At 39.1% G+C, this 15079-nt stretch overlaps 1 long non-coding RNA gene across 1 annotated transcript; it reads left to right on the top strand.

Moving 5' to 3' along the window:
- Positions 1–1178: 1178 nt before the first annotated feature.
- LOC131324778 (uncharacterized) lies at positions 1179–3195 on the top strand. The gene is made up of 2 exons (XR_009199431.1): positions 1179–1388; positions 2346–3195. It is a non-coding gene; the product is annotated as an uncharacterized LOC131324778 (long non-coding RNA).
- The last annotated feature ends 11884 nt before the right edge of the window (positions 3196–15079 follow it).

The following is a 15079-nucleotide window of genomic DNA, read 5'->3' as shown; positions in this document are numbered from 1 at the left end:
TTACGGTCTTGCTATTGTAAGCCTACTGAGCTAACAATAAACACGCTAGAAGACAAGGAAAATACGTATTTTTGTACACTTTTTACACTCTTTAATATACATTCACATACTCACTATTGTCAGCCAATTGGACTGATTTTAGAATTTTTCTCAAAACTATTATATTCTTTACTCTTTTTCTTCCAACCAAACAATGATTTTCCTGCGGATCAAAAAAAAAAAAACAATTTCCTTCTTCTTCTTCTTTCATGGGCTTCAAAGGGAGCCTAGGAGGTGTGATGTACCAGAGAGTGAAAAACACGTGGTCCAATAAGATTTCGGAAGCTATAACTGCCGGATTAATAACTACTCTCCCTCTTCATACGTACAAAAGAGAGAATTTTTTAACAGAAAGTCTACTGGTACAGAAAAAGAGAGAATTTTTTAACAGAAAGTCTACTGGTACAGAAAAAAATCTGTACCAGTGGATACAAACCTCTTTTTGGGTATATTTTGAGTTTCAAAAAAATGATCGGAGTCGCTCATTTTATTTAAAATATTTTGCTTATGATCCCTAAAAAAATAAGCTTAATCCGGTATCGGTAAGAGTATTTACGAAACATCCAAACTTTGCTCTCCTGAATTCTAAAGCAAAGTTTGGATGTTTCGTAAATACTCTTACCGATACCGGATTAAGCTTATTTTTTTAGGGACCATAAGCAAAGTATTTTAAACAAAATGAGCGACTCTGATCATTTTTTTGAGACCCAAAATGGGCCCAAAAAGAGGTTTGTCCCCACTGGTACAGATTTTTTTCTGTACCAGTAGCACCTCTCATTTTTTAACGTGGTAACCGTGAATAGTTATTTTTGGAGCAAATTGCAACTGTTCAAAAGTGTTCTGGATGGTTCAGATGTCAATGAAACATTTTTGGAAAAAGTTGAAACTTTTCTTTTATTAAAATTCGAACCGTTCAGAACACTTTTGAATGATCGCAATTGATTGCTTCTGTAAAAACCTTGTTCACGACGGAACTATGAATAAGTTTCTCTCAATACAAAAATGCTACATGCGCAACTATAGACACAATCGCTGACGTCATGCTGAAGTCAATCAAAACGACGCCGTTTCGAATTTAAAACAAAAAACCAACACCAAATCGTTTTCCCCCTTCTCCTTCCCGTCCCCTCCACTTCAGATCAAAAATTTAGACAAGAGAAGAGAACTTGAGAGAGGGGCTCCCACCACCACTACCGGTGGCCACGATCCCATCACCACTGGCGATCACGATCCACTTCTCACCACCACCGGCGAGCACCACAACCCAACCCCAGCACTCCCCCACCGCCGGCGACCATCACCTCCACCGGCTTCTGGGCACTCCAACCACTGTTACCCCCAACACGAAGGTCTCTCTCTCTCCCTCCCTCCCTCCCTCCTTGTTTCAACCAGTACCCTTAACTGAGTTGTTGAAAAAAAAAAATCCTAAATTGAGTTGCTAGAAAAAAAAAAAAAACCCAATTTTGAAAATTAGGGTTTAATCAAAATTGTAAGAGAAAAAGTGCGGGATACGGTTACTTTCATGTCTAAGAACGGTGCAGGACCATATCGTAAATTCATTTGGTTCACTGGTGTGGAGCAATTCTGAAAACCAAGTGAGGAGCCCAAGCTTATATGTGCTTGGACGCATTGAGATTGAAAAGTTATGCTTTGCGAGATTGAAAGAATTTTGAGTCTTGTTTAAGTGGTTTGTGTAGTTTTTCTCTAGTGCCAATGTAGCAAATACAAGCTGAAAATAACTTTGAAGAGTTAGAGATAAAAACAGAAATGGAGAGAAAGAAGTTCCTCCTGAAATCAAAATCTAAATTTAGTGTGCTAAGCGATACCTAATGCTATTAGAATTAGGCACATCATATTGGATAACTTAGCAGTTTGTGTTTATATATGCAATGAAAATTGAATAATGTGCCGGATTTCCCTGTGCTTTTTTGGGATTAAATGCTTCCACTTCTTATTATTGCTCTAAAATTAAAGCTTAGGTCATCCAAATTCTTCGGTATTTTCTGAGTTGTGAATTGCTTGGCCTCAATTTGCAAGGGTTGATATTTCCACACATGTGAGTCGATCGATGTTCCAAGACTGTGGTCTAATGGTCAGCAAATGAGATTCATGTACTTGTCTAAATTATTTATTCACCATCGAGTCCATCCCAAGACACACGGATAATTGTTTTGGAAAACATATATGTAACGATCAATTCTGTAGTATTGGTTCAATAATGCAACATAAGCACTATGCATCAGCAATTTCATATCATAACAAATAAAGCATATGTTACTGACTTGACAACTATTCATGGTGCAAAGTTCACAACAGAGAACCAGGAGATATCGAGGATGTTATAAGAGAAAAAGTTCTTTCCGGATCAACCGGAAAAGGGGCTGTCCGGACAGCCCCTGTGTGGGTCCCCTTTGCATGTTTTTTTGTAAAATCCGAACCATGCACCTTGTAGGGCCCGCAAAATAATGTATCTATGCAAAAAATCAAATTGTCCAGACATCAATAGGTATGTCAAAAGTTGAGTTTATACACGGAAAAATGGACGACCGTGATCTGTCAACTGTTTTTAAAGTTAAACTGTTCACGGTCGTCCATTTTTCCGTGTAATAACTCAACTTTTGACATACCTATCGATTCCGGACAAGCTAATTTTAGGCGCAGATACATTATTTTGCGGGCCCTACAAGCTGCACGATTCGGATTTTCCAAAAAATTGCGCAAAGAAGGCCCACACAGGGGCTGTCCGGACAGCCCCTTTGTCCGGTTGATCCGGGGGGAACTTATTCTTCTCATGTTATAAACAAAACTTTTTTGGCTACGGAAGAGCAGTTCCTTTCTGTAGTAAAGAAGCAATGGCTGAGTACACCTGAAGAGATTGAAGCTATTCAACTGGTGGACTGTTGTACATTACAAATGCGGAGATTCTCGTGCGGTGTTGGGGAGATTCGAAAAGGCAGTGAAAGAGATTGAAACTATTCAAGTGAATCAAAGATCAAGAAAAATGACTAATTTGTTGTAATTTGTTGGAATATCAGGTTGTAGTATCAAGTTTTAGTTTACTGAAACCTAACTTTGATTGTAGCCTATTTGTATGACTATATGGTTTTATGGTTTTTGTTGTGAATAGATAATTTGGCAATAAATTTTGGTTATGAATGTGGCTTGTGAATGGTGATTTAGAATTTTACTCTTCTTTTCTTCACTCTAAATTTTAAAGGCTATTTTGGGATTTTCAAGATTAACTACTCTGCCAGTACCAGAGTTTTTACCAAAAAGTCACAATTATGCTTAAATCTGATTTTCTGATTGGAGTGTGCTTTCTTTTAGAAGAAGAAATTTTTTTTTTTTTTGTAGTACTTCATATGAAATGAAGATTTTACTTCAGTTGAATAGAAATAGGAGTAAATGGCTAGAGATGGCCTTTTTTTTTTTAAGGACAGAGAAATGGCCTTACAACAACAGTTTATGTATGCTTTCAACAATTTTCAATGAGACCAAAAGTATCAAGTCAACACAATTTATGTAAGCAAGCAACCTAAGTTTCAATGACTAGATGTAATATCACCTTGGCTTTGGGAGCGAGGCGAGCCATGAGAGCAGCAGCAGCATTTTAGTGAATTACTAATCGTTGAGTTAATCACAAGCAGAGTGATTATACCACAAAGTCTTGCCAATCAGGAGGCTTGCCCTAAACATATTAAAACGTACACTTAGTATTCGACAGTAGATCATGGTTTCAGTGAGAACTCTAATCCAAATTTAAATGCGAGTTCCATTGTTGGCAAGGCAATCGCCATGATATATAGCAGCAGTTTCCATCACCCATGTCAGAGGGTTCCACATAAAGTCCAAAAACTTCAAGAATTTACTCTCCTGAAATGTTGAGACTTGAAAAGATAGTAAAATTTAACATCAAAATTACAGTCCAGAAAAGCCAACAGATTGGAAATACAAAAGGAGGGTGTTAGATAAGAAACAAATACCCTCCTCGAGTTTGTTATAGCCAAAAAGCTCTAGCCTTTGCTGAGCAGACTCAGCGGATAAACTCTCTTTGCTACATCTCAGATTCTCAAAACCTTCCTCAATGGGTATGTTTTCTGTACTCAAAAATCAAATTCCATCAAACCCCAGTAAATAAAACAAAAGTAACAAATCTGACATAGATAATTAAGAAAAAAATTATCAGATATCAAATCCATTACCAAAGGATCCATAGCGACCTTAATTATCAGATAATTAAGCGGCCTTGATTTCCAGAAGCGACTCTATTCCTGTAATACCCCGTATTTTTCTTTACTGAAAAGAATAAAAGTTTTATTATTTTTGAACCGTAGAATTTTGAGAAACAAATTGTTTCAAGGGGGATAGACTGTAACGCCACATATTTTCCTCTACTGAAAATGATTTGGAAAGTAATACCCGTATCTTTTCGTAGCAATTATTTTAGTTGATTATTGTAGTTAGTAATTTATGGATTTATTTTTGTTCACCGTAGTGATGAGAATAATGGAGTGTAGAAATACATGTAGGTGGGAGTTGTAATGAATGGGCAGAGCAAGGGAAAATGTGGGTGCAGGCTGTGGCGTGGAGTATGGTGTTGAAAAGAGATAGGAGTACTTGGCAATTGGACCTTTCATCAAGTGCTTAGAATAAATGCCTTTGCATGCTTGTCTATATAGCCTTATGGGGTGTTTGGGAGTCAACTTTTTGGCTTTTCATTTTTCATTTTTTAGCTTTTTGGCTTTTGGAAGTATGATCAGAATGTATTTTGTATTTGATGGAGTGTTTGGATGATATGTGCAGAATGCATTTTGCAATAAAAGTAGTGTTTGGAAGATATAGAATGAAAATGAATTATGGACGATTTTTTGCTATGTTGCCCCCGCCAATTATTTCTACTGGTACTTGGCCCTCCCTTCTACCAATGCCCCCACCTACCAGTACTCTTCTTCTCCTTTACTTCTTTTCTTTTCTTCTTTTGGTCTACACAACACACACACAGGGCTGAGAGAGAGAGAGAGAGAGAGAGAGAGAGAGAGAGAGAGAGAGAGAGAGAGAGAGAGAGAGAGAGAGAGAGAGAGAGAGAGAGAGAGAGAGAGAGAGAGAGAGAGAGAGGAGTCCGGCCACCATCACCTCCTCCATAACCATCGCCACCAAGCTCACCCCATCACTGGTTCCCACCACCAACCGAGATCCCCACCCGCGCACCACCACTACCCGTATGTGAGAACTGGTGTGGGAATTATCCCAAAAGAGAGAGGGTAGCCTTGTCTTTTTGGCAAGGCTGGATTCGAAAATGGGAAAATGGGAATTGAAAAAGCTCCTTTTACCAGATTTTCCGTTTTGTTTTAGAAACAAGAAATTGGTAAATCCATTTTACCCAAAATCCATTTTCCCTCTTCCTACCAAACACCCAAAATCCAAAAATGGAAATTGAAAAATGTAAAACCAGGCCTTCCAAACACCCCCTTATATTCTGACTAGTCAAACCCGTAGACTTAAGGGTTGAATGAACCGGCAGTGCACAATTTTCACTATGCCTCTGCTAGACCAGTCTTGTCAGGCCAAGTTCGTTCACCGGCGGAGGAACCGTGGACCCGGATACAGGTCGTTCGGTTATAACTTTCCGTTCAGCGGCGACCCACTGGACCAATTGTTAACTCTACAGAAGTCCGAATACTAAACACAGCTGGGCTATATCGACCGGCAGAACCGTCAACCATCGAGCCACCCCTGCTCCCTGACTTGGAGAGGAAGTCAGGTAGAGTCGAGTAGGTGTGACAGGTGGTGTGGCACCGTTTCCCCAATTACACGAACGGATCGTGGAGATCGTGACAGGCCTTAGACTACGGGCCTGATTTGGTGCCTCGATTGATGAGCCAATCACCGAGCGCGTGGTGTGAACGCATGGGTTGGTATCCACGTTTCCTTTGCCTATAAAAGGAGTAGTCCACCTTGAGAGGAAGGGTAACTGATTCTCTCTCCGAAACCCTAAACATAACCTAAAAAGCTCTTCTTTCCTCTTTCTTACTTGACCGTTGGAGTGCCTATCCCGGACTCCCCACGATCCGGGTTTGGTACTAACACGGGTGTTTAAGTGTGCAGGTCTCAACCACACTAAAGATACACCAACCTAGCCACCATTCAAGATGGTTCAACCGAAAAAAGCACAACACCACAAGATGTACTTGTAGTATTTCCTTTTGAGGGTCTTAAGCCAGGATAATCCACCTTTTGGGAAGTGTATTGCCCAAAAAGAGGTGAAGATGAGTAGTAAACATCAAATGAAACAAATAGGAAGATTAGTACTATACAGTATATTTCGTGGGGATAGTCAATTCTTTCCTAGGAAGGCTACGCGTATAACCCCCATAGGCAGAGAACCTATTGACTACATTGGCTTCTCATCAAACGACGAAAAGGAGATGACCACGGAATGCTATTCCTTGTGGGCAAAAGGTTTCTTCCGACAAGGAAAGAAAAGGTTTGCAAAAACAAGATTCCGAGGTAACACACTCAGGAATTGCCCCAGTAGAAAGGACGAATGACTGACTTTGGAAGAATTCCCCTGGGTCAGGGGTTCGATTCCTTACTAGGTGAGTACCCTAATAGTAAGTGGGGGGCCAAATAGTAAGTGGGGGGCCGTGACTGATGTGGCCGCGCTAGTTTCCCCGAGGTTTGGGTTGCGCAGTCGGGTCCAATTGTGGCTCGACTGTAGGGCTGTTCTTCGGTTATAAAAAAAAAAAAAAAAAGATTCCGAGGGAATGGGAATGTGGGAATCTTGAACCAAAAATAAAAGAAGAAAAGCCATGGAGGGCGTATTCCCAAATCAAAGAACTCTTTTATTCTATTCTACCCGAAGCCACAAAAAATGGGTTCCCAATCCCACCCATGCTTTTTATGCTTTGGCTGTGTACAGTTTAGATGCTCTTTCGAGTTTCCTAATTTTAATGTGGTGTTGTGGGTTGAGCCAAGTTTGTCAAAATGTTTGTCGTTTTGGATATGGGGGTGGGGGGATGATTGGGACTAGAAAGATCGGTGCCGGGCCGGCCATGAGCTAAAGCTCAGGGTGTGGTTGCTTTTTTAATGTCTCTGGAGATTTACTAGTTGTAGGGGACACTAGCTCGCACTTTGGTACACCTTATAATCAGTAATGCTACGCCCACCGCTCACTTTCACTGCTCCCCCAATCTCACCGTCTGTCTCGGCAATCTATGGTCCGGATTTTAAAAGAACTCTTCCAGGGAAGAGTTTAGGGTCTTTTAAAATCCGAACCGTCTAAAATACTTTTGGACGGTGAAGACTGAATGCCGGGGGGGGGGGGGAGTTTAGCAAAAAACGAGCCACGCCTTTAATCTTCGCTTTATGCCCCCGATTAGTCAAGGCCGGCCCTGACAATGTTGTTCGAATATTGAATATATATTCGAACATAGATTTGTTTGGGGAATTGGGATCGTTCAAGTAAATGTGTGCGAGACCCACATGTGTGGGACAACTCGGGAACATTTGTCTATACTATGTATTATTATGTTCTTTAGTTATATATATATATATAGTTATATATATATATACTAGGGTTTGCCCGTGCCTTCAGGCACGGCGCAATGCATTTTGAATACAACTAAAATAAATTACGAAACTATTGACCACCCTCGCTAACGAAACTGATTCATACGGGAAGATTTTTTCTTAAATTAGGTTCAAACAAAGTTTCTTCTAGGGCTATGAATTTAAAGGCCCCGCTTTGTATGAAAATTACAAACACAAAGAAGACGAAGGTGTAGTTTAAAGATGATCCACAATTTGGTATTCAAGTCCCGTTAATTTTTTCTCAACTCTACAAAGCTACAAAAAGAAAGCTAGAAGATACCCATGAATATTCCTTTCCATTGCTTACATGTGTTGTCTTCCCTTTCCTAGCCATTGTTTCTTTTCCGGTTAAGAAATACATAAAATTTATTAGGGGTACTAACTACGGTTTGCAATTGGAACTTTTTTATTCGTATGGAGTTATACCTCATGCATTTGGATGACATTGTGGTCCCACTCATCATGGATTACAATTCCGATATTTCTATCTTGGAGTGGTTGAATCTGCACGTACAAAGTTAGTTGAGAAAATCAACAAAAAAAAAAAACATGGTTCGAAGACTATAAACATTGTTTTTTCAAAAATATAAGGGTTATGCCTGTGCATTCTTGTTTCTCATGGGATAGGTTGACTTTTCTTTCCCTTTGAGCTAGACTTTATATGTCAACAAATAACGGGAGAGACAATACATAAAACCATCGTAGAGTTTATAAACCCAACAAAACCAACCCACCCTATGAAGCCTCTCAATTCCCAGCAAGACCAACCCACACGTTGCAATGCCTCTCAATTTATCAAACCCAATATATTATGTCGTGTTGTAGGAAAACTGCAAAAGAATGACAATGATTCAATCAAATTATGAGAGAAACTTTAGTTTTAACTTGTAAGAAGAAGGCAAATTGCTTAGCATAAAAAAGGAGGTAAAGATAAACCAAGTTAGAGTATAATCTCAGTATCAAATCAGTAGCAGCTATCAACACCCTGCCAAGGGGGGGGGGGGGGGGGGGGGGGGGAAACCTAAGATAGTTCAAAATCAATTGGAAACATTAGTAGAAAAATTTGCAGACATAAACTTGTGTACCCCTTGTAGAACTCCTTAGTCCAAGGGCATCTCCTTCCTCCTTATCAGTTGATTCTAAGACAACTAAAAACATAGAAGGCAAAGAAAACAAATAAAAACATACAATAAGACATTCAACATGAAAGTAATTTAAGAACCATAAAATAAAGAAAACAAGAATTAAAAGTAAGAGTAGTACCCGAATCTAATGCCTCCAATTCATCAAGTTGTTCTCTTATATTGATCTTGGTTGGTTCCCTAATCCATTGTTGTGTGCAAATTAGTGTTTCCACGGTCTTCAGAGAGAGAGAATTTCGATAAGGATCAATGACACTGCCGCCCTTGCTAAAAGCAGATTCGGAGGTGACCATGGATACGGGAATTGCTAGCACATCTCGTGCCATTTGAGAGACAATTGGATACTTCGAAGAGTTTAACTTCCACCAACAAAGTACATCAAAGTTGTCACAATCATCCTCACTAGTTTCCGCAAGATACTTTTCCAATTTCGTTTTGCTTGCCATGTTGCCCTCCTTTTGTTTGTGCTTCTTAAATTAAGATTTCAAAGATTTATGATTACCAATGTCCGTTTCAAGTCCATCCAAATCTATGGTGTCCGATGATCCCCCAACCTCTTTGTTACGCACATTCAAGCTACCATTACGCTTCACATACCATCCAAATAAACGGGTAATTTCACTTTTTAACTTATCCATGAACTCACCAACTATTGCCTTATCATAGCCCAAGGTATTTTTCAAGCAATACTCAAAAATTGCAACTTTGCTTCGAGGATCAAGAACAACCGCAAACATCATCATTAGATTAATCTTATCAAAATCTCTCCAATACTTGTCAAACTTCTTATGCATAGTCTTTGCCAAATCATACAAATCACTATCCTCGTTTTCACACAACTTCATAATGTCTTATTGAATCAACACTATTTCATCAAAAAAAACATTGCAAGTGACGTACAAAGAACTCGAAAAATTCAAAGTTGCAACGTAAAATAGTCCAAGAAACTTTACATACAACTTAATCTTTTTCAAATCACTTGAACTTGGAGGCCCAACGTACTCCTTCCCCCCTCCCTCCCCCCCCCCCCCCCCCCCGTTTTCTTTCTCTTCTCAATTTGAATTATCATATTTATACCATCAACATCATCAAAATCCTCGTCCATCTCTCCTCTCTTACATTTAATTTAAAGTTCGGGTCATCACACAATCGATCAAAGGCCTTTTGATAAGTTAAAGCTCTCTCCAACATGAAATATGTATGGTTCTACCGAGTAGACACATCCAAACAAGGTTTAAGTCTATACATAATTTTCTCATTCTCAACACATGACCAAAACTCCACCATTCTAGATGGGGAAGACATCACATATCGCACCATATTGCGCACCCTTGCAATTGGGACATCAATCTCTTGCAATCCCTCACGTACGACTAGATTTAAGATGTGTGCCGAACATCTCACATGCAAGAACTCGTGATTTAAAATGGCGGTCTTCCTATCTTTGTTATTTCTCTCTAAGTATTTAATCAAAAGATTATGCATAGATGCATTATCAACTGTAACGGTTAGAAACTTGTCAATTCCTCAATCCAATAAGCATTCTTCAACCATTCTACCAAGAGTGTCACCTTTGTGATTAGGAACAACAAAATTCAAATTTTCTTTTGGTACTTCCAATTCTCATCAATAAAATGACCCATAAGACACATGTAATTCAGATTTTGGACCGAAGTCCAAGTGTCCGTTGTAAGACAAACCCTTTGACGCTTGAGTGTATGTTTCAATATTTTTTTCTCCTCCTTATACACAACCATGATTTGTTTTGCCATCGCAAGCCTACGAGGAGGATTCCACATTGGTTGAACAACACTAATAAAATCTTTGAATCCTTCACCCTCAACAAATGAAAAAGGCAACTCATCAATTATTATCGTCCTCGCTAGTGCCCTTTTACAAGCGTCAGCACTAAAGGCCACAGGCACAAGGTTTGCACTTGTTTCACCATTGTGTTCTTTCTTTTGAAAACTAAGGAGTTTTTGCCTAGAACCCGTAAATTTCTTACTTGGTGGATATTTGGTACACTGATACGCTAGATGATGAGTTAGTGATTTAATACCATTTAACTTCGAGTGACAAGCATAATCTGTCTCACACCAATTGCATTTAACCCTAGGTTTTGGATGACTTTCCGGTGTAATAGGTGTAAAATGCTTCCAGCATGCAGCTCTTTTTTTTTCAGACCAACAACCTTCTTTTTTCAAACTCATTGTTAATTTCAGGCATCAGATCATCATTTAGTTTAGCATTTTGAGGGATATCAAACTCAGCACCTTCATCCATAATGTCATCATCATCCATATCATCCATCTAACACAGCAGAAAATTAAAACCAACATAATCACAATCTAATTTTCATGTTGTTCGTGCACTAATTTGATTTTCAGTCCATCACCTCATGTTCATGCGAAAATTAAGCAGTATGTAAATTGTAAACACTAAACCCATTAAACTCGTGAACTATATTCAGCAAAAATTTGATTTTCAAGCCAATATAGGGTTTTGAGATTGAATACTGACCGCGTCATTCCGTGTCAAAAATAAATTTATAAAAATCAAGAATTAACTACTGCTCCGTAGAATAATGGTTAAGACCGAGTATCGTTCCAACGGGGACTGAATGGCTAAGTTACGACAAATTCAATTAGTTTGCAAATTAGTTCGGAAAGAAAAGAGTTGATTGATTTGGTTTGTTTGGAATAACCTAATTAAATTAAAACAATGAATTAAAAAGTTTGAAAATGATGGAGGAAAATATCTATGGTTTGGAATCCACTCCGACCGCGTAACAACAATATGCATAGGATAGATTTATTTATTCGAATCAAAAGGGATTATCGCTAGGACTTGCAAATCTTAACAATAATCGTAAAGAAAATAATCGGGTTATTAAAAGGCATAGACTATTTCATAGCACAGGCTGTCTCTCAAAAGCACAGTTTGGCCACCTAATGGCACGATCCGTCTTACAAGCATAATCTATCTCAAAATTCCAATCACTATCAATGAAAACCATTGCAAGACTAGGTATTTGAAATCCATAATACAAATACTCAATAGATAAGAAAAAGTAAAATCATTCCGTTCAATTGAAACGGAAAGGGTTCTTAGTCTCACAATCGATTCAGATAACAAAACCAAAACCCATACACAAATAGAGTTACTTGGTGCGAAATTTCATCGTTTCCCTTGACAAGGAGTTTAGTCGGCCATGGAGAAGAAAGATGCTATCAAGATTGAAGAAGACATGAAATTTTCTTCCTTGAAATCCTCTTGCCTCTATCTCCCACGCTAGCTAGAAAAGAACTTAACCTAAATAATAAGATAAGGCTTCCTTTTATAGTTGGGCCCAAAACTAATACTTAAAACAAACGAAACATAAAATTGACGTGCACTGCTTGCTGGTCCAGACCAGCGGTTCCTTTGTCCAGATCAGAATTCCAGCATGTCTAGATCGTTGCTCCAGCCTTGGTCGTTCGGACCAACAAGTCTTTGGTTCGGACCAAATTTTCAGCCTTCGCCGTTTCGCTCCTCTTCTCACCGTGGACTCCACCGGAACATCCTTAACTCACAATTCTTACCCCAAATCCTTTCCGAATGCTCCGAAAGCTCTGAAACACTACAAACCAATTAAATCTTGTCAAATAACGCTAGATAGGACCGACAAAGCCAGAGTTAATGGGAATAAATGGCTCATGGTCAGACATTTCGCCGGCATTGTTGAAATATCTATGACACGATTCTGATAGCAATTTTCCCCCTTCCTCACGCTAGCCTCTCTGCATACACATAAACGATACAGAGATAAACCACATTCAGTTACACATAGTAATGACCACTTCGCTTCTTGTTAGGAAATACTCCTAAATAGGAAGAAGTGTTATCGAATGATTTCCTGCAATTCTAATCTTCCCTATATATATATATATATATATATATATATATATATATATATATATACACAGTTGGGTTCTCTTGAGGGATCCCGGACAAAGAGATGGTGCGGGATGCGTTTGTGAGCCGTTGAATTTAATCCAACGGCCAGAAAAGGATAAGGCAATAAACTCACGAATAATTACACTTTACCCCCTCAACACTCACACTTCCCCCCTTGTTTCATTACATGCCGTTCACAGCTTAACGCAGACCAGAGAGAGAGAAACGCAGACGAACGAAGAACGAAGAAGAGGAAGAGAAGAAGAACGAAGACGACGACGAAGATTGAAGGCAGACGACCAAGGTATCTCTCTCTCTCTCTCTCTCTCTCTCTCTCTCTCTCTCTCGAACGAACGAACGAACGAACCAACCAACCAACCAACCAACCAACCAACCAACGAAAAATCTGGTTAGGGCTTCTTTTGCCGATTATGATTTAGCAAAAATTAGGGCTTTTTTTTCCATTGGAACCTAGCTCTCGAGAGAGAGATCGATCTCTGCATTTTCAGCAAAAACCAGAACGGATTTTTGGATTTTTGGAACTCGAACCAAAAAGAGGGCTTTTTTGAACGACGATTTTGATTTTAGGGGATATTACTCTTCTTATGCCTTTCTCTTTAAGTGCTGGTTTGATTTTACCATAGAACATATCAATTGGTCGGGGAATAGGTGGGGGCATTGAATCTTCCATACTGCAAGCACCCAATCCTTGCGTTTGTGCTAGCTGAGCACGGTTCTGCCATGACTTAAAGATACTGTATACACTTGTAACATTGTCCACCCACTTTAGGCTGTTGGAGGAAATTGGATGTAGCATTAGTATACACTTGCTACATGTTATTGAATGTGTTCAGCTAATATATCTAAACTAGTTTTCACAAAATAAATGAGTTGCTTGTTATCACTTTCCTGTATACCGATGTGTATGAATGAAGTATTTTTGCCATGTCCATTTCTTGATTTCTTGTAAATCCTCATGTTAGCATATCTCAATTTTCGTATTTTCCTATCCTTTTTCCATACTAGTGCTGTTGTTGCTAGTGCTGGCGTTGTTCTTTAGTCTCTGTTCTATTTTTTTCCGAATGCGTTACTTACATTCATTTTAAACATTCCTTACAAAAGCTTGTTTTTGTTACTGGCTATTCTCAAAATGGAGTCATGGCATATATGTTGGTGTGTCAACGAAAATTTATTATTTTCTCTTTTCACAAAACTGGAACCTTTTATGTGTAGTATTAATACACGCCTATGTTCATATTTAATATGCTTCGTAGATAATTTTGTTTGACATGGATATAGTATTCACAGATATGAGTGGAGGATGGCCATGTAAAATCAATATGGCCTCGGAGAATAGACTCAACCAATTCTGAACACAGCAGGTGTTCCTCTCACTGTTTTTGATATAGGTCTTGGTTTCATAGAAACGTATGGTCTTGTTTTACTTGAAGGACCAGAAGCTTGTTTGCAAAACTTAAGTTGGGGAAAATCTTGGAAGTCTGCCTTTTTTTCTTTTATATGACTAAGTATCTTGAATCTGTGGACAAATATTCTTAGTGTAACGCCCCAAAATTTCGGAAACGTTAAGTAAATACTAAAAGACCAATTTCTCAAAAGATAAATCCGATTCACTACGTCAGACGTTCCAAAAGTATACGTCACAATATTACAACCATATCGAATTTAATTTTAAAGTTTTTGAACAGGTCAAAATATTACACTTTCCAAATTTAAACGTTTAAGCTTTCAAAATCAAGGATCAATCATCTGGCAGAGCATCTAAGCGTACGGCAACCAGGTTTCCTCGCCTCCGTCCGTAGCGGGGTTGAAGTCGGATTGCTCGAACGGCACTTCCGTTTCGTCTTCGGTACCTGGCGTTCGAGTTACCAGGGCAACATAGTACCGTGAGCGATGACGCTCAATAGCCAAAACCCACCCGAACCCATAACTTACAAGCAACAAGTTATATAATAGGAATGCAATATCAAAAGAGAACAAATCCATTATTTCATTACTAATCTTTAACTTAAGTGAAATCTCGGATCTTAACCATAGATCCGTTCCTACCCATAACCTCTGGTGCAAACACTGGTGTGGTCCGACTCCCCTTTTCCAGATCCGGATGAAAGATACCTAAGTTATATACCTGGGTATCCCATCCGCAACCATAAGTTCGGATAAAACTTCACCGGCAACGCTCAAGCGCCGTCTAGCCCGGGTTGTGACGCAAGCACAATGCCACCCTTATGTCCCGTCCCAACATCCGAGAGCTGACCACCACCATGCCGTACCCAGGGTTTCGTAAACCAACAATTCACAAATTCACCACCAATCAATCTCCAATCAATACATCACCACGGGTTCCAATCCCG

Source organism: Rhododendron vialii, chromosome 4a, assembly GCF_030253575.1.
Source record: "Rhododendron vialii isolate Sample 1 chromosome 4a, ASM3025357v1".
Taxonomy (NCBI): Eukaryota; Viridiplantae; Streptophyta; class Magnoliopsida; order Ericales; family Ericaceae; genus Rhododendron; species Rhododendron vialii.
Note: the sequence above shows the minus strand (reverse complement) of the source record. Positions and strands in the feature narration are given on the sequence as shown.